The sequence below is a fragment of the Myodes glareolus genome, chromosome 20 (genome assembly GCF_982192425.1).
Source record: "Myodes glareolus chromosome 20, mMyoGla1.1, whole genome shotgun sequence".
In the NCBI taxonomy this organism is placed as follows: domain Eukaryota; kingdom Metazoa; phylum Chordata; class Mammalia; order Rodentia; family Cricetidae; genus Myodes; species Myodes glareolus.
Window position 1 is genome coordinate 4,117,587 of NC_142045.1, and position 21,304 is coordinate 4,138,890.

Sequence of the window (21,304 nt, forward strand, 5' to 3'; positions counted from 1 at the left end):
TCAAAGGATCTGTCTATCACCAAGCTGTAAGACACCAGTACCATGGCGACGTTCTGATGGCTCCTTACAATGATGGAGCCAATAGGAAGTCATGAGGGTTTTTAATTTTTTTATCCTAAATTGTCTAGTTGATTTCTACCTCCAGTGCTTATCCCACCTTTCTCTGAACAGGTAACACTAACTATCATTGTGGGATTGGGGCAGTGACTGATCTGGTTTTCCTACCTGAATTTGGGTTATCAGGTGGCAGTATTGTGATACCCTTACAGAGAGGGATTATTTTAAAGACAAAATTCTCAGATGTGGACAGAAAAGCAATTCCTTTACTGTTGTCTGAGAAGAACTAAAATATTAAAAGTCCATAATGCATTCTTGATTAGCTCACAATAGTCCCCATCTATTAGATGTTTCTCTTTAATTCTACGGTTGGTCTTCAGAATGATGAACCCACAACCAACATTCATACCATTTTATAGCTGTTTTATCAGCTATAAAAGCTGAAGCATGATGCCCTTCCCATGTAGCTTCTGAATAGAGAGATAAAAGGTATTTAGCATCATTTAATATGAATGTTAAAATAATAAATGGCATGTCCTTCTTTGCTGTGGAAAGGTGTTCCAAGGTCTGTTATCTCACATCTGTACAGAATCTTTTTATCAAGAAGATATTAGTGAAATTTGTTATCTAAATAACATCTCATGTAGACTTACATCTAATGCCTATGGAGTGTGAACCCTTGTGTTGTTACAAATCCTATAATCCTTTGATCAAAATTTCTTCTTGAGTACTGAACAATGTAGGTTGCCAGAATTAATCTTTCTTTTTGTGTTGTCAAGGCCGGTTGAGTATCTAGTCTTTAGAGGTAACTTATACTTGGAAGGAATCTCAGATTCTGCAAGTCTCTCTATTATCAGTTGTCCATCAATGTGAGGATAAATCAAAAGCTTTGCTTTATGTACTGTGGCTTCCTTTGAAGCCTTGAAGAAATCTTTCCCACATTGAGCCTCCTTTTGTAGACTTGATAATGATTTCAATTCATTGATTGGGTTATCCATGGCCTCCATGAACAGCACAATAAATGATCAATAAATAGCCTTTGTTCCTAGGGACCTCACTGACCTTGTATAGAAATGAGAGAAATATTCTGCCTTTTGGTCCCTCTAACGACATTAGAATAGCCTCTAAGAATGATTATTAAGCTCCTAGAAGATCAGTTTTATACTAGTTTTGTACTTTTCCTACTTTATAATACTTCAATAGTCAGATACAACTCAGTAAACTTTGTTTGACATACCTTTTCGGCAGTCCTTGAAATAGTTGGAATCTGACCTTGCAAATTTTAATAAATATATAATCCCTAAATCTCATCCTTATGTACTTTAAACAACTTACTCAGACCTTCAGAGCTTGTAAACCCTTTCCAGTCTTCTTTATCCTGGAGCAATCCAGTCATAATCATGTTCATATATCTAAGTCCTTTTTTACTACGGTCATTTGCTGATCTGGATGTACAATTCTCAGCTCTTTCTCCAGCACCATTTCTGCTTGCATCCATCATGCTTTCTGCCATGATGATAATGGACTAAATCCTCTGAAAGTGTACGTCACCCTCAATCAAATGTTTCCCTTTATAAGTGTTACTCTGGTCATGGTGTCTCTTCACAGCAAAAGAAGCTGTAACTAAGATAGCCAAAATCAGACACATAGGCATGTCTCCATCCAGTATGTACAATGGCTCTCCCATAGCTGCATATGTGGAGCTTACCTTCTCTCTATACTTCCCCTGCTCATATACTCTCCATTACAATACATTTCTCAGTGAACGAAGGAAGGAAGCCTTATAGCACTTAAGGTAAATTCCCACTTTTAAAGATGGCTTTCTCATAGGTGCATACACAGAATGTACACCTTCCCAAGTCTTTCCCAGGCTATGTACTCTAGCTCATTCCTAAAACCACAAGGTCGTATATCATGAGGGATGAATTGCATATAGTTGCCTGAAAAAGAGGCTGTGTACTCAGATGGAGGGGATACTTTCTTTCATGATGAAATACTAACAGACAGCAAACCTGGTTGTGGTCATCCTTTGTAAGCAGGAACAGTTAGTTGATCATAGGAAGGTACCAATTGTTTGTCCTAAGATAGTGCTGAGCAACAACAAATAAAAGAAAGCTGAAAAGAAAATGTATATGATAATGTAATAAATTAGTATTTTTAGGTACAAACTTCAACTAAACCTTAGATAAAAAACAAAACATTATTCATATGATGCATAGCATCACTACTTTAACCATGGTTTTGTATTTTAATGTGAGTATGTAGTTGATACCAAGAAATAGCAAATACATAACAAAATATCATGGAAATGATGCTCCCAGCATCCAGTCCAACACAACTCAGAAATCCCTCTTAAAACTATGATGCTCCAGCTTACTCTAGAGAGTTACACAGGAAGACTCTCTATCCTTTCTATGGGTGAGCATCTCATTTGCTCTTTTCACTAAAGACATGTATACACAAAAGGTAAATAAACATTTACATTTTAGCATCCAAATTTCTAATAGTCCTGATTAACATAGTACTTGTCTTTGGGGGTATTTCAGAGGCAGCCCTCCCTCAGCTAAATTCTATTTTGTGTGGCTTACTCTCTTCTAAGCATTGGTCAATCCTTTATATCACCAATTCTACTTTTCTACATTGCGACTTAATAGTGTATTTATTACACAGTACATGAGACCCCATTTTCAACTTTCACAAATTAACTCCAAATGGACCTTTCACCTAAATGTCAAATGCTAAGTGCAGAACTTTTAGAAAATACTTGAAATTAGGCCTCTCTGACTTTGTCAACCTGCCTAGGCTTTGGGAGGTTTCTCTAAGGCCCAGATATATAAAGCAACAACAGAGCTCTGCCTCTAATCTCAGGAATATGCTTGGGAGAGCTGGTAAAGATGTGGGGCCAGGGCCTTTGGAAAAGGGTTGTTTCAGATTCTCAGAACCCAAGACTTTTCACAGAAGGGTGAAAACTGTGGTTACCAGTTCCAACACCACTGTGGACTTTGTTTATAATGTTCTTGATTTATCCAATGTTCCTCTTGTGCAGCATTGTCTGATTAGCCTCTTCCTGAATTTGTATACTTCCTTTTAAAACTGAACCCATTGATTTACATTAGCAAGAGACTTGCTGTTGAATTTGACTTATATCTCCAGCCAATCTGGGATATGTCTGTCTTTAGATTAGCAGGCAGGGAATGCTGTGCTGTATCCCTTCTGCTCACCTGGTTCTGACACTCAGACTTCACTAACCAATCAGAGCCTCCACCACTCAAATGGGAGGGTTATTCTGGGAGCAGGGATTCTGGTTTAGCACTTCCTGAAGAAATCACAGTCTCTCTCATGCACTGTACCTTGGGCTCCCTTGTGGGGAGAGTTTTTCAGCTCGGTAGCTGCACATGGTGATTGAGTGGTTGCTCTCCACAGATTGGAGGAGCAGTGGGCCAAGGTAAGTAAGGGGTCAATGTCTCCAGGAGTGGCTGGCCTTGGTGCGTGGGGCTGATGTCCCCACATGCAGAGAAGTAGCTGGGCTTGGCGAGCATGGGGCCACTGTTTTCAAACTAGGTGGAGCATCCTGCTGTGGCTCTTGGCTGGTGTGGTGCATCCTCTCCTGGGTGGGTGGGAGCCAGTGAACAAACACAGAGTTAAGTGTGTTCCTTCCTTATCCTAAGTAGTTCTAAGTGATCCTTTCAACACCCTGCTGGCAGTCTCTGAATAACTTCACTGCCTGGACTGTGTCTGCACAGACCAGAATTTTGGGAGCCACAAATGGTGGTGCCTTTATTGCTTATATTGTCTCATGTGGAGAGATAACACCAAATTTGCCAAACTCAGAGACTGCTGGTCTCTTCAGTATCTTCAGAAGTTCTGCACTTTTAACATTTAGGGTTAGGATCCATCTGTAGGTAAGTGCGGAGCTTGTAAATTGTTTCTCCTGTGTAGAGTAGCATTCCACTGCTAAACTGAAATAGAGCATAATTGATAATAGAATTAATGGTATAAGAATTTACCAGTTCTTAGGAGACATTAAGTCACACAAAGTAGAATTTAAGTAAGGGAGGACTGCATCCCAAATTCCTCAAAGATTAGTATGCTAATCATGCCTGTTAGATATTAGTATCATGAGATGCAAATGTTTGTTCACTGTAGGGCCCCAGGTCTACCCTTGCTCCTGGGGTGCATCTTGAGGACAGTTTCTGGTCAGCCAGCTAAAACATCCTGTTTGTTCCTGTGCTCCCTCTGCCTCCCCTGGTGATTAGCTGCAGGGCACTGTTTCATCTTTGGTATGGTAATTTCCTACCTTCCTGGGTGGAAATCCTTCTGCAGCAGCTAGGCATTATAGATTTTCCCCAAAGTTGAATAAAAGGCATTCGGCTGATCTCCTTTTGAATGACCCAGGTCTCTTGTGTGTTCTTTCAATCTCCAGGCCCTTGCCCAACTCAATATGGTACAGTGGCACACGAACTGTACTGAGGGGGTAACTCAGAATTGGGTGTTACAGTTTGCCAGAATTAATAAGCCATTAAGGTACATTCCTATAACAAATGAGACAACCATGATTTACAACCAGCCAAAAGACCCACTTCCCAGTCAAAGACTTCTAACATGCTACTTATGGGGCCATTACAGGGTCACAACCTGTGTGCCATGAAAGTATAATAATTCTAGAACAGTTGCATTTTTCAGTTTTTAGAAAAGCAGTTTACAGTCAATGTCCCCTATACTTGATTCAAGGTGGACTTGAATCCTGTCTGTAGGTCCATAGGACATTACCCTTTTTATCCTCTTGGCTAACCACCATAAATTTTTGCATTACAAATATGCTGTACCACAGATTTCTAAAATTATCCATTTGAGTCATATCTTGGGGCATCCATTGCAATAACAATAAAAGGATTTGTGTGGAACATGATTTCCCTCTTCAGACCAGAAGAGTAGGAACAGTATACTGTGTACACTGGAAGGGGGAAAAAGTCTGGACAGTAACTAGATCAGAGAATGAAGTTTAAGGAACTGAGCTTCAGGGGTATCCATTACAAAGAAGAACCTGGTTGGGCACAGTGTGTCTTTCTGTGTAATTTCCCATCATACCTTAATTCCTTGCATGTGAATGAAGACAGACACCAGTGGTTGTACAATTTATGGAGGATAGCTGGAACTACTACATATTTAGTTTCCAATTAGTGAACTCTCCCATATAGATATGTTCAATCGTGGTTGACAGAGTGAAGTCAGCTCAGATGTTTGAGGCACATGCTATTGACTGTAACTCTATGTTTCAGCATACAGGACTCAGTAGCTAATATTTTACATGGCACAAAATCATGGTTCTAATTGCCTACTCTGTTTCAAAGTCAGTATAGCTGAGTGTTCAATTATTTTTTATCATTTTAAGAAGTCAATTAGTGGTTATCATTTTTTAGATTTCATTTTCTTCAGTGGCATGACTGTCATCATTGCTTTGTTTCTATTTTCCAATGTTTCGCAGTTTTTGAATTTCATTCTATGTTTTAAGTGCTGTTTATTTATTCATCTTTTTATTTATATCAGGTTAGAGTAGTGATTCTCAACCTTGTGGTCCATGACTCCTTTTGGGTGGATCAAATACTGACCCTGAATGAACCTTTACTTGGAATCTCTCATAGGGTTGTAAGAATTTCCTGAGAATCCTCAACAACATGTCATCAGCACAGATCCTAAATCTGTTTGCCAAATGCAATGGCCTTTCTCCTATCCTGCCTCTTCTATGTTAGTTTGTAGACTGATGTTCCCCTGGTACTTTGAAAAAAAATATTCCCACAGACCACTGGGAGGCAAAGGTGAGCAGTGGTGAGGGTGGCCACACCAGCCTGCTGAGAGGAAATGCTTAAGCAGCAATGAGACAGGCTGAACAAGGCCAGACCACAGGAAGGAGAAGCATGAGAAACAATACGTGAGCCAGACTAGGATACTAGGAAGAGCAGTATAAGCAGCAGTGCAACAGGCCAGTCCAGGCCAGATGGCTAGGAGGAGAAACATGAGCAGTAGCACAGAAGGCCAGGCCAGGCCAGGCTGGGAGAAGAAGCATAAACATCAGCATGAAATGCCAGACTGTGTCAGGCTGTGGGGAGGAGAAGCATGAGCATAGTAGTGTTATTGGGACAGACCACTGGAAAGAAAAGTGGGAGCCGCAATGTAGCAGGCCATGATGATAGCAGTGGCCTCCAGACATTATCTGACCACTGGAGCTTCAGCTTCAACCCTGCCAACACCAGGATGTATGATCATCTGAGTCTTGGGCCCATAAGCACCTAGTGGAGAAATCATCAAAGGCTCTCCTTCACAAACACCTGAAGAAGCAATCAACAGCACCACAGTTCCCAACTACAGCAGTTGGACAAAATGGACCCCCTGAAACACAGACTCTGCCTATTCTGATTGGAGGAAGACATGTGTAGGCAACAGGGTTAGAATACACTCAACAACATAAAGAGCAAGACAGCACCACCGGATACTAGTGGTTCTATAACAGCAAGGCCTGAATATCCCAATGCAGGTGAAGCAGAAGAAAATAACCTTAAAAATAACTTTATAATGATGATTGAAGTCTTTAAATAGGAAATAAAAATTAACTTAAAGAAATGGAGGAAAAGACAAACAAGAAATCAGCAAATTCCTTAAAGAAAACCAAGAAAAAGAAATCAAACAAGTGATAGAAATAGTTCCTGACTTGAAAACTGAAATAGAGTCAATAAAAAATAAACACAAACCAAAGGAAATATGGAGATAGAAAATCTGAGTAAACAATCAGGAACTACAAATGTAAGCATAAACAACAGAATACAAGAGATAGAAGAGAGACTGTTAGGACTTGAAGACATGATAGACTAAACAGATACACCAGACAAAGAAAAATGCTAAATCTAACAAATTCTTAAGACAAAATACCAGGAAATATGGGACACCATAAAAAGTCCAAACCTAAAATAACAGGAATTGAAGAAAATTCAGCTCAAAGGCACAGAAAATATATTCAACAAAGTCATAGGAGAATGCTTTCCTAACCTAAAAAAAGTCATACCTAAGAAAATGCAAGAAGCTTAAAGAATACCAAATAGACTGAACCAAAAAGAACATCTCACGTTATATCAAAACCCTAAAAAAAATACAGAATAAAGAAAAAATATTAAGAGCTACAAAGAAAAAAAAACAAGTAACATATAAAGACAGACCTATCAGAATTACACTCAACTACTCAGTAGAAACAAAGGGACTCAGAAGGTCAGGCTAAGAGACCATGGATGCCATACAGACTACTATACCCAGCAAAGCTTTCATTCAACATACATGGAGAAAACAATATATTCCATGATGAGACCAGATTTAGTCAATATCTATCCACAATCCAGCCCTACAGAATGTACTAGAAGGAAATACAAGAAGGAATAAAAGGAACATACCTAAACATAATAAAGGCAATATACAGAAAATCAACAGCCAACCTCAAACGAAATGGTGAGAAACTCAAAGTGATTCTACTGAAATCAGGAACACGAAAGAACACTCTCCATATCTATTCAGTATAGTACTTGAAGTTATAGCTTATAGCTAGAGCAATAAGACAAAAATTGAAGATCAAGGGAATTCAAATTGGAAAAGAAAAGTCAAACTTTCATTGTTTGCTGATAATATTATACAGAAGTGACTCAAAAAATAACACCAGGAATCTCCTACAATTGATAAACACCTTCAGTAATGAAGCAAGATATAAGATTAATTCAAAAAAATTAGTAGCCCTCCTATATATAGATGATAAGTGGTCTGAGAGAGAAATCAGAGAAACATCATCTTTTTTTAAAAAGTTATTTCTTTATATTTTTTGTACGAGTACATTGCATAGACATCTTCAGGCCAGAAGAGGGTGGCAGATCTCATTACAGATGGTTGTGAGCCACTATGTGGGTGCTGGGAATAGAACTCAAATCCTCTGGAAGAGCAGCCAGTGCTCTTAACTGCTAAGCCATCTCTCCAGCCCCCGAGAAACATAATCTTTTACAATAGCTACAAATGACATAAAGTATCTTGGGGTAAGTTTGGCAATGGAAAGACCTGTATGACCAGAATTTCATACCTCAAAAACATTACTCTACTTCATATAGAAAAGCAAAAACCCAGGATAGCCCAAACAATTCAGTATAGTAAAGTAACTTATGGAGGCATCACCATCACTGACTTAAAACTTTAGTATAGAGCTACAGTAATGAAAACCACTTGATATTGGCAGAAAGACAGACAGGAGGACCAATGAAATCAAATTGAAGGCCTGGAAATCAATCTATGTACCTGTGAATATACGATTTTTGACAAAGAAACCAAAATTATACGATGGAAAAAAGAAAGCATCTTCAACAAATGGAGCTGATATGACTGAATATTGACTCAAGTCCAAAGGGATCAAAGGCCTCAACATAAAGCCAGTCACAGTGAACCTTATAGAAGATAAAGTGGGAAGTAGCCTTGAACATATAGGCACAGAAAACCACTTTCTAAATATAACCCCAGAAGCACAGACATACAGAGAAACAATTAATAAATGGGACCTCCTGAAACTAAAAAGCTTCTCTATTGCAAATGACATGGTCAATAAGACTAAAATGTCAGCCTACAGAATAGGAAAAGATATTCAGTAACCCCACATCAGACAAAGGGATGATCTTCAAAAATACATAATGAACTCAAGAGACTAGATATTAAAAAAAAAATCCAATAAAAAATAGAGTACAGACCTAAACAGGGAACTCTCAACAGAGGAATCTCAAATGGCTGAAAGACATTTAAGAAAATATCAACATCCTTAGTCATCAGAGAAATGCAAATCAAAGCAACTCTGAGATACCATGTTACACCTGAAAGAATGGCCAACATCAACAATGCTCATGACCATTTATGCTGGAGAGGATGTGGAGTAAGGGGAACACTTCTGCATTGCTGCTAGGCGTGCAAACTAGTACAATCAGTTTGGAAATCAGTATGACAATTTCTCAGAAAATTTGGAATCATTGTATCTCAAGACCCAGAAATACCACTCTTAGTCATATATCCAAAGGATGGTCAATCATACCACAAGGACATTTGCTCAACCATGTTTATAGCAACATTATTTATAATGCCCAGACCTGGAAACAGTCTCAATGCTACTCAACTGAAGAATGAATAAGGATACATTTACACAATGGAATACTACTCATTGGTTAAAAAAAAACAACAAAAAACAGCATCTTGAACTTGTCAGAAAAATGGATGGAGCTAGAAAAAAACCATACTGAATAAGGTAATCCAGACCCAGAAAGATAGTTATAATATATACTCACTCCTAATTTGCTTTTAGACATAAAGCAAAGAATAACCAGCCTACAATCCCCAACCTTGAAAGAAAGCCTAAGGGAGAAATAAATGGATCTGACTAGGAAGGAGAGAAAGACAAGATCTCCTAAGTCAACTGGGAGAATGTGGGTCAGAGGGGGAGAGCGGAAGGGGAGAGAGTGATGTTTCTCTCTCTATGAGAAACATAGAGGGGTTTCATCTGTCTATGTGTTACTTTCATTGGTTAATAAAGAAACTACCTTGACTTTTGATAGGACAGCAGTTTAGATAGGCAGAATAGACAGAACAGAATGCTGGGAAGAAGGCAATGAGGCAGATGCTAGATCAGACATGCTGAATCTTTCCTGGTAAGCCACGACCTCATGGTGCTACACAGATTATTAAAAATGGGTTAATCAAGATTTAAGAGCTAGCCAAGAAGAGGCTGAGCCTAATGGGCTAGGCAGTATTTAAAAGAATACAATTTCCGTATAATTATTTTGGGTAAAGCTAGCCAGGCGGTGGGAAGCAGCCCGCTGCTCCTTATGCAACAAGAGAGGAAGAAGGAAAGGGAGTAGGGAATATATATGTAGCCCAATTAAAAATAATAAAAATCAAACTAGATTTCAAAGCCAAGTGTCTATGAACTTGAGATAGATAGTAAAGGATATATGTTTAACTTCAAGATTACCATTCAGGGAAAATAGCAGAATGATACAAATTAAAGGAAGTCATGCAAATAAATCTATTGGAATATAATCTAGCACACAGGGGAGGCTTAGTAAATATCTTGATAAAAATGTATTACCCTCAAAATAAAGAAACAATATCTATATTCTAGTATATATATTTGCTTTTCAGTCAGTGTTTCTTTTTGGTGAGGTTTAGGCAGTGCAGCCCTTCCAAGAAAGTATGTTAAGGAGGTGAGCTGTGATATTAAAAAGACTTGTCACACTTCTAGTTTATTTTCTATGTATGTTTCATGCTCTTCACCGAGGATGTGAGCTCTTAGCTCCCTGATCTGCTTCCTGGGTTCTCAGGCTTGTTGGACTTGTGCCGCTGGAAGAGTAAGACCATAGAAACCCTTTATTCTATAAGTTATTTTCATTGTGCTATGTTGTCATGTCAAGAGATAGTAACTAACACCCCTCCATCCCTCCTAACTTACACTTAGACCTTCTGCTTCTTGTACATGTAGATGGCAGAGGCACCGATTACCAGTAGCATTTTGGGTCCAAGGAACACAGCTACAAGGATTTCAGCAGTATCTGAGCTGGAGAAATGGCTCAGTGGTTAAGAGCACTGCCTGCTCTTCCAACGGTCCTGAATTCAATTCCCAGCGACCACATGGTGGCTCACAACCATCTGTAATGTGGTGTGGTGCCCTCTTCTGGCCTGCATGCATATATGCAGACAGAATACTGAGAATACTGTATACATAATAAATAAATAAACCTTTTTTAAAAAAGAAGCTGAACCTTCAAACTGTACCTTTTGTGATTATTACTAACTTTTTGAAATTTATTAAATTGGAGTGTTTGACATGTAGCAAGTCCAAAGTCAAGTTATCTTGGGCCATATTCAGCCCTCTTATTAGCCATATATTGCTTTCCTCTGCGCTTGACATAACAGTTTTGTGAGAATTAGATAGATAATTTGAATGTACAAGCAGAATATTAGTTTCCCTTTAGAATGTATTAATTTAGCAGATCATTAGCTTCCACTAACCAAGATACCAAGGGTGTCATCAGATGGCATCTGAAGCCTCTACCTGAATTCTCTGCTATGTTGTAACCAATCTCTTCCGTGTTTCTACCAGTGCAATGTGACTGCCTTGACTTATGGCTTTCTTTGTTTTGTTCCTGCAAAAATTGCTTAAAAGTTCTAAGGTGATCTTTGAGGTGACCTAAATCTATGCTCCTGGGCATGATCACACATATTTTGATTTATTTGAATTATTATGGTTTAAGTATTACTATTTACTCTTCATTGTGGAAGCTGATCTGTAAGTAGGCTCACAAGGTGAGTGGGATTCAGAGAAGCTCCTCACTGCTGGTATTTAGGATGATCCCTGGGACACTGTCCTTGGACAAGACAAACTCAGTCTCTCAATTACCCAGCAATAGCTGTGACAGGACATGCACACAAAGATGGTCCATTGAAAGAAAGACAATTGACACAGTATCTTGTTTACATAAAAGCATCCTGAAAAAAAATCCAGATTTGTGGCATAAGGGAGCCTGGTCAAGTGGCAAACAGCCTGATCAAAGCACTTGCTGAAAACATGCAAATGAAGGATCAAGACTCTATAGATGAGTCTATGAGAATAGATGTTACGGTTTGTGGCCTCAGCCATTGTAGAACCCCTGTCCACCCCAGTGTAGATGCCTTCTAAAATTTTTCTGTTATTCAGGAAAGAAGTGGTGTTTTAAATTTTGAAATTAATCAAAGGTTAAAATTTGGTTTTAGGAATAGTAACAGACTGGTTCGGTTGTACATTGGTTGTAGGGATTCCTAACATGTAAGATTAGTTGGGTTCCTATGTTTGATCCCCAGCACAACAGCAACTACAACAACAGCAACTACAACAACAACAACAAGCAACCAGTCTAGCAGTCAATGCCTATAATACTAACACTAGCAAGGTGTAAATAAAAGCATCTATGTGTGAGTTCTTACTAGCCCAGGTTTCCTGTGACATTGTCTATAACTGGTAGTTGTAAATGTACACCTACCTCAAGCTAGATTTGCTTAGGAAGAACATTTCAGCTAGGAATTGTATAGATATGGTTGCTCTGTAAGTGTATCTGTGGCAGATCAACTTGATTGTTAGTTGAGATGGTAAGGAGAGTGTTGGTGGCACCATTTCATTAGACACAGGGTTCCACACTGTGTAAGAAGAGTCCCTGCGATCAATACTAGAGCTTCAGCCATACTAAGGAACTCCTCTGTTCCAAGGTGATAGCTGTGTCCCAGACACAGACATTAACTATTTGTCATCCTTGCTTTGTTTTTTTTGGGGGGGATCATTTTTTTTGGCAGGATTTGTCCTTCTGTTTTATCCCTTGTTCTATGGTCTCTAGAGTTTAACAAAGATCCCCACCTGTAAATGAGGAAGGGCAAAACCAAGTGGGATTGTCATTCTGGACAAAGGGAGGCAATTATCAATGTATTTTATATTTTCTATCATTTGCTTTGCTGGCTTCTTCAGGAAACTTTGCAAATTTAGGGAAAATATTTTTACATTTACTCAGGAAATAACATCATAGAAGGGCCACAAAGCTGGAACCCTTCCTGTTTCTCCCAGTCATTTGCTTTCTCTTATTTTACCTGCACACTAAAAGGTCTCATCTGTGCTAAGCCTGAGTTTAACATTGTAAGTTCAGTAGTCTGCATCTCTAAATGGGCTTCAGTTGGACTTAGTTTGAGGTTGAAAACATTGATTATCCTCTGGAGAAAAAACTAAAGGTGGTTCATGTCCTCATTGTTAATCATGAAAGACACAGACAGAAGCTAGTTAAACAGGCAGTAACACTTCCTGGTTGAAAACATACATTTGAGTGGACTAGTGGGAGGAAGGCAGTGTGCTATGCAGATGTCCTGTCCTGAGGTTAGTATGTGTGACAGGCTGCATTTGGAAATATCATACACATTTGTATTTCTTCATATGTGTCTCCTCAAATGTGCATCAAACCAGGAGTGTAATCAAGTGTCAATTGAAGTCATTCTACTTAAATGTGAGCACACGTGATATTCCTATAGGTTTGAGGGACCAGCCACTCCTTATCAGGAGTGTTTTGGTCGTCTTGACATTGTTCAGTTTCCAGTGACCAAACCTTTGGTGGGATTAATATCAGACTGCACATGGATAGACAATTTACACAGGCCAAATGACAAAACTCGTCTCACCCCAACAGGTGATTAATTTGCATCCCAATCTTCATCTAATGTGCATCAATGTTCCCTTCCATAAAAACTGAACAAAAACATCACCATAGAAAAATGAAAATGAAGGTAGACTCCTATGCCTAAGTAGGTGTTTGCAAATCTGTCCCACGCTACCGTCTCGCCAGCAAGAATGACGCAGGGCACTTAGGATCCTTCTGCAGAAAAGCTTTAATGCGTCTTGAGAGGGAGAGCATCAGCTTCCAAAGCGGAGACCCAGAATGAGGGAACCCAGCCCTTATAAAGGAAACAGTCCTCGCTTCTGACGTGTCACTCTTGGATTGGTCCACTGCCCATTATCCCAGATGATGCCTCGGAAGTAGGCAGGTACGCAGCAGTAGAGTTACCAAGCACATGCGCTGGGATTAAAGGCGTGTGCTACAACACCTTGAACTCACAGAGATCTGCCTTTCTCTGCCTCCCAGGCATTGGGACCAAAGGCGTGTACTACCACACCTTGAGGTCACAGAGGTCAATCTGCCTCTGCCTCCCAGGCATCAGGACTAAAGGCGTGTACCACTACACCTTGAGGTCACAGAGGTCAATCTCTACCTTTGTCCCTTGAAGCAATGGAGAATGTGGTTACGGCCCTCCACACAAATCCTATGTATTACTGCAGCTGTTACTAGATGTGAGATCATATATTTATTCTTTGCCACTGATAGCCATTATGGCTAACATAAATGAGAATAATGGGTTAATATAAGTTATAAGAGTTAACAAGAAGCCTGACCTAATGGACCAATCAGTTTATAACCTTATGGAGTCCTGTGTGTGATTTCTCTTTGGGATTTGCCGGCTGTAGGGTACCGGGCGGGAACAGATACCCCAACAAGCCGGCCCGTCATGTTACAGATAGCTGTAGCAAAATCCATAAAGGTGTAACATGGCATGCCTGTAGATTGTCTCTGCCCCTACTCTGAAAAACCTATGTAAGGAGCAAAGCCTCTATCCTGGGAGTTCTCAAACTTCATAATACTGCAACGCTTTGTTTCTCATGTGGTGGTCCCATAAACCATAAAATTATTTTTATTACTGCTTCATAATTGTCACTTGACTACTTTTATAAATCATAATATAAATATCTGATATTAGTCTGCTGTGAAAGTTCTGTTCAGCCAGCAGACAAGTCATGAACCACAGGCTGAGAAACACTGTTCTGTACCCTGACAATCCTCCTCTTTCTTAGTGATCTTACTAAGTTGTCCAGTGGCTTTTACAGCACAATCAGGACTGCAAGCACTTCCTCCAGAGGGGCTAATTATAGAGAGCAGGCGACCATGAGAAGGTTGAAGGACAGAGCTCAGCAACATACTGTGTCATTGAGGTTGAGTTCTAAGTGAAAGATGAAAATGTCAGACCTCAGAGATTGTTCTTCTGTAGTCCCGTGCAATATATGAGAGTTCTACCCTGAAATTGGAGTTGAACAGTGTTCTGACTTGGTTGGATGTTGGGGACCCTGGGGTCTCCTCCCTGAGAAATGTCCCTGGCATTTCTCATAAGAGAAATATTCATAAGAAATACCAATTACTTGGTCTCTAGGGTATTGTGTCAGCATGGTGGGCACTGCTATTCTGAAGCATAAGGGATGGTCCTGCCTTACCTTGGTGATGTAACAGGTCTATCGAGGGACTAATCATGAATATCTCCTGTTGTTTCATAAAATGTATCTAGGAAATTTTAAACTCAAGCTGCATATTAGAACATTCTGGAAACATTTAATATTTCAGATGCTGAAACCCATATCGGATCAAATAAAGAGACATGGATCTTAGATTTATCTCTGTTTCCCACATTATTCCAAGGAGAAAAGAGAAACCAGGTTGAGAATCATCAACCCCCTACCCCAACTTAATTGATAACTAAGGCCTGGAGAGGGAAAATAAGAGTCCAAGGTCACATGGCTTCTGAGTAACAAAGCTCACATTGATGAAACATTTCCTACAAGTAAGGAGTTTCTCTAAATGTGTTATATGACTTCACTCCTTCAGCATAGCAGGTCTATATAGTGTGCTTGCAGGGAGAGTCTGTCAAGTGAGTCCCCAGGTGGAGGGTTGACTTCACTCTTTCAGTATAGCAGGTCTATATACTGTGCTAGCAGGGAGAGTCTGTGAAGTGAGTCCCCCCCCTGTGGAGAGTTTCCCTGGGCACACATGAGAGAGGAGAGTAATGGGATGCATATTGGGATGCCTATGCAGACACTGTCTCAGTCCTCTCTCCTGCAGACCACTGCACTATAGCTGCCTTGGAATGTCACTTATATCACCATCTAGAATGTGTCCATACCCTTGACCAGGGAACATGGCTGTTATCATCACAGGAAGTGATGACATTACCTCCTGATGCTAATTTCTCAGTAATTCTCGGGGTAGTCATAGCACTCTGGAAAAGTGGGTGCAGGTATCCAAGTTCTACAGAAGGAGAAACTGTCATTCAAATCCAGTAAATTATCTAAGTTGCACAATGATGATGTCATGTTGATTCTTGGGTGCTGCTTTCCATGTGATATGCAGAGGGCCGAGCATCTCCCTCTAAAGGATCTGGGATCATCACCATGCCACACTGAGGACACTGAGGCTGGAACAGGGACTCTGTTCCTCTTCCCTGCTGTGTCTCAGTGGTCATTTCCTGTGCCTCACTTTCATTTACCACAACAAAGTAACTGTCCTCATTTCTATAATTCTGCCTCTGCCTCTTCTTCTCTAAGAATCAAACTTGAGGAATTCTAGCCCAAATTCCCATTCCAGGTAACTCCAGAAAGGAGGCTCTTTCACAAGGGGCTCCTACAGAACCTGATTTTCTCCTAATTCCAAGGATAGCCCACATTTTCAAGACTGGACATAAGAGGCAGCTATGCCATTCAGAGAGAATAAGCTATGTAGGAGGAATACCATTTTTGCTGTGTTACTCCATGGGGCAGGGTGATTTAGTCAAACTTATATAAAATTATGATGCAAAGTTATATAAATAATTTTCTCAAAGTTCCATAATTTGTTGAACTGGAAATCCTAAATTCCTAGACCAAAATTTTTTAAGAAAAAATTTAAGGCCTGGAGAGATGGCTCAGAGGTTAAGAGCATTGCCTGTTCTTCCAAAGGTCCTGAGTTCAATTCCCAGCAATGACATGCTGGCTCACAACCATCTGTAATGGGGTCTGGTGCCCTCTTCTGGCCTGTGGGTATACAGACAGAATATTGTATACATAATAAATAAATATTTTTTTAAAAAAAGAAACAAAAAATTTAGGAAAATCATAAAGATTAAAAAGACCAAATTAGTTTTTTTTTATTAAGATGAATTTAGGTGCAGAATTTGAAAAATGTAGCAACTCTCAAAATTTCATGTACTGATTTAATATTATATTTAAAAACAAAATTGTAACTTCCAATTTTATTGATCAATGGGACCTATAATGTAGATACAGAGATAAAACAAAAAGTATAGAAAACGTATGTATGGCCTGTTTTTCCAATAGACTTGCTTAAACATGACATATGAGTACTAGCCATTCCTCTGTATCATTTCTTATTAGCAATGATGCTCTAACATATTTAGTAGAAACTAAAATGAAATAATATCTTTGTCACTTAAAAAGTAGTTTGATTCTATAAAAGTAAAATGGTAAATAAGGGGAGATTTAAAAGTCAATGTCATGTGTTTGGGACCCACCTCATCTTTCACAAAGAACTAAAGCCATAGCGAGCTACACCTTGAGGCAGCCAACTATGAAAGAGAGAGAGAAGGAAGTCATCAAGTGAGTGCTAGGACCGTGTGTTTCTGGGAGGAGAGAACAGAAAACTGAACTGATTATCCTGACATCTGTGAAATCTGCTTTGAAGAGTGGATTTGAGACTCTCATCAAATTTTGTTTGCATGGATGAAGATGATGACAGCTAGTAGAAGCATCCGGTCCTTCCCAGCTTAAGCTGATTTAGGGAGAACTGGAGTCTGCACAGAAGCTTTCTTCTCTGTCCCATCTCTAGAGTCCAGGCTGCTGTAGCTGTGTACTACCTAAGCAAGGGAAGAGTTTCTGAGTTTACCCAGTTAGGGTTGTGGAAAGTAGACAGTCCTTTACACACCCTGATCCACGAGTCCACAGAAATCATACAACACTACCACAGAGTTTACAACCTCAATATTCAATATATCCAGGAGTGTAGGGGTCGTCCTTCCATGCCACCCACATCCCACGAGTTCCATATTGTCCTAGGGGTTAAAACATAAGATGCACACACACAGATACAGAGTTCCAGTCATCCTCAAGAAGAGAATGCCCCTTTATTCAACTAAATCCAGGGTTAAAATACCTTTGGCCCCAGTAAAGGAAAACTCCTCCCACCCAGAGGGGGCTGGGGAAACTGGCCTCTGTGGGAGTTTTTCCCCAGGCAGGTGGTCGAGGGTCTAAGGCAATGTCAGACAGGTTAGATGGGCCTTGGAGCCTGAGCTTCTTTGAGGCAGGTTGAGAAATTACCATTTTAAAGTAAAATAGATCCCTCAGGCTAATATACCAGGCTGTAGCAGAACCAAGGACAGAATTAGCAGGAAGCTTAGCTGGTTAGCGTAAACATTATTTGCATCCAGTATTTTGGCCTCAAGGATCAAGGAGGACAGGTTCCCACAAGTCCCCCTTTTATATAAAATATGATGACTAGCACCTTGTCTTAGGTGGTGATGGCCAGGCAGACTCTTTACCCGTCGTGGAAAAAGTATTCCAGGTCAAAATACCTTTCTGTCTTAGGTAGAGTCTCCTCCCATTCAATCCTTACCCGTCTTTGGTTACTAGTCATACATTGAGTCCAGCCAGATTATGCTGAAAGATATTTTGAGGCAAATGCCAAAAGGACTTGACCTGAGTAGTCCTGACTCCAGCTTCATGAGATCATGAATGTCATGCTCCAGCATATACAAGCATTCCCAAAGGAGATTGTGCTTTGGCACAATCCTGAAAACTCTGCTCAGAATAGAGCCCCTTTAAGTAAGGTCTCAATAGCACTGGTGTAAGGTCCCTGGGAAGCTAACTAGAATAAATGACAGCCAATTAGTAAATTTTGTATTTCAGGGACCATGAAAAACAGTAAAAATCCTATTCTGTGACCAGCAAGGTCAAAAAACCATGTCCAATCTGTCAAGATTAACCTCAGTTTCCAAATTCTTAATTTGAACAACCATGGCATTTTGCAACCTGCCTTGAAGATACCCATAGTGCTCAGCAGAAATAGCTGACAAGATAAGAAAAACTGATAGCAAGCAATAACTGACAAATCAAGGGGAAATCCAGCAGTACAGCAATTGTACAGCAATAACAATATAGCAATGTACAGCAATAACAGTACAGCAATAACTGATAGAACAAGGGTAGAAGCTGGATCACTTTTTAGGAACCCGCCAGCTCCGCAGCAATCAGGTCAGACAGCTCCATAGCAGAGGCTTTGTCCTCAGGCCTCTGGACAGATGAATCCACGGTCCACACCAGACATTGAGGGACGGGGTGCTTTGCATCCTGTGGAAACACACAAAAACCGCTTCTCTTCCCCAAATCAAAACCCAGTCCGGACCATGTACATCAGTACATGACCTGGACCTTGCCAGACGTTAGCTGAGGCAAATCCTGCCTGCGTGCGCCATTGAAATTGGCTCCCCTCATTGGTCTTTGGGAGCAATGTGCTTAGCTGTTTAGGATCTATACTACAACCAAGCAGATCTTGGACATACAGAGATCTGTAGGTCTCAGTCTCCAAGGAGCAAATTCTATTGGCCCGTGCCACTGCAACCGGCCTAAATATTGGGCTGAATTAACCAACCTCAAAACATTATTTTTATTATTGGCCTGCACCATCATAGCAGGTTTTGAACTGGGCTGAATGGTCAGCCTCAAAACATCTTTTAGAATCAGTTCCACCTGGAACTTTTCCAGGGACAGAAAATTATTATCTGATCCAGTACATGAGCACTTACACAACTGGACGGAATTATCAAAATTATCTTTATGGGGGCACATTGCCTCCCGCCAACATTAGAGAAATAATTAATAGGATCGACATATCTGGCTATAGATATGGAAATCTTTATCAGTCATCAATCCATATAAAAAAACATTAGGACTACATAAATTAGTCCTCCAAAGAGTAATTAATCAAATTAAAATACATGCAATAAACCTAAACTGAAAACTCTCAATAGACAAACTTAAAATGACTGAAAGACATTTAAAAAAATCCTCAAATATAACATCTTTAATCATTGGAGAAGTGTGAATCAAAATAACTCTTGACTCTTATCTTATCCCTTAAACATGATCAAGATCAAATATTGTTCATAACTTTTACTTAAGAGAAACTCCTCCACCACTGGTGAAAATGCAAACTAGCACAGTTTGGATTGCAGAAAATTAGGCAACAAACCATCCCAAGATTTAGCTAACCTCTTTTGGGTCTGTAAAACCTTTGAATCTATCACAATCTCCACTTAAAACTGTTGAAGCTGCTCTGCACAGCAGGGGGCAGGACACAGACCTGCTCCCTCCGGCTGCAAACTGTCACCTGAGATTTGGCGGGTGGATTTTAACTATTCTTCGTACCATCAAGGCCTGCTATTGTCGCTTTTTTTCCACTGCCTCTGTAGTCCAGGCAAGCCCTCCAAGCCAGCCCAGGTGCCCACCAATAAGCTGCGAGCCCCGCGGAAAGGCCGGGCGCCGTGCCCTGTGTGCCCTGCGCCTTCCTCCCGTAGCCCCCGCCCGGGAGGTGCCGGAGTTTGTGAGGCACCTAGCACTCTCTTTTTATCTGTCTGCTCGGGCACAGCCACAACCAGCATAGCCCTGTCCTAGGTCCCTGTGGCCCGCCGCTCACTGGCCACCTTGGGCTAGGGAGCCAGCATATGTGACTGCCTTTTGTGTCGCCTTTCTGTGTCTGATCAGCGCAGCTGTGCCTCCGGACGAGTTTGCACCCGCGGCTGAATGTACTGGCACACCGCTGCGTTTTACCCTCCTTGGCCTGTCTGTAATGGTCCCGCCATTCATAGGCAGGGCTTGGCGGCTGCCTGCGCTTCTCCCTGCGTGATACAGCTGCCTGTATCTCTGTTTAAAGTGCACCTTGCAGCACCTCAGCCACAGTGAGTGACCTAGTGCGGTCCTGTGACCCGCAACCAAACATTTATGGGAGCTTTCTAGTCTCCCTGAAAGACAAGCTCTGTGAAGCTTTTCTTTTGTTGCTCAAAAACTCTTAATAGAACTCATAAACATATCTTTTGAATCCTCTCTCAGCCCGTTCTCTTCAACCAAAATTAAAGTCCCGTGCTAGCAAAGCCAGGGATTGAATTCTCTCATAAAAATTAGGCAAAATATCACCTCAAGAAGCAAACTGTCTTAATGAACTCTCATGTGGTGCCGTCTACCTTAAAATATTGGTGCTTCTCCAAAAGCACTGTCAATTGACCTCAATAGGCCTCCCAGTTCCAAACAAGAACAGAGATACTTACATTTCAAAATCCCAATACACCCTTCTGGCTAACCTTTTTCCTTTTAGGGTGACCCCATAGGTTTACCTTTCCAGAAACTCGTGGCTGCTTCTTCTTCGTCTCCCAGCGGGGCCTCCATCTGTAGGGGTCGTCCTTCCACGCCACCCACATCCCACGAGTTCCATATTGTCCTAGGGGTTAAAACATAAGACGCACACACACAGATACAGAGTTCCAGTCATCCTCAAGAAGAGAATGCCCCTTTATTCAACTAAATCCAGGGTTAAAATACCTTTGGCCCCAGTAAAGGAAAACTCCTCCCACCCAGAGGGGGCTGGGGAAACTGGCCTCTGTGGGAGTTTTTCCCCAGGCAGGTGGTCGAGGGTCTAAGGCAATGTCAGACAGGTTAGATGGGCCTTGGCGCCTGAGCTTCTTTGAGGCAGGTTGAGAAATTACCATTTTAAAGTGAAATAGATCCCTCAGGCTAATATACCAGGCTGTAGCAGAACCA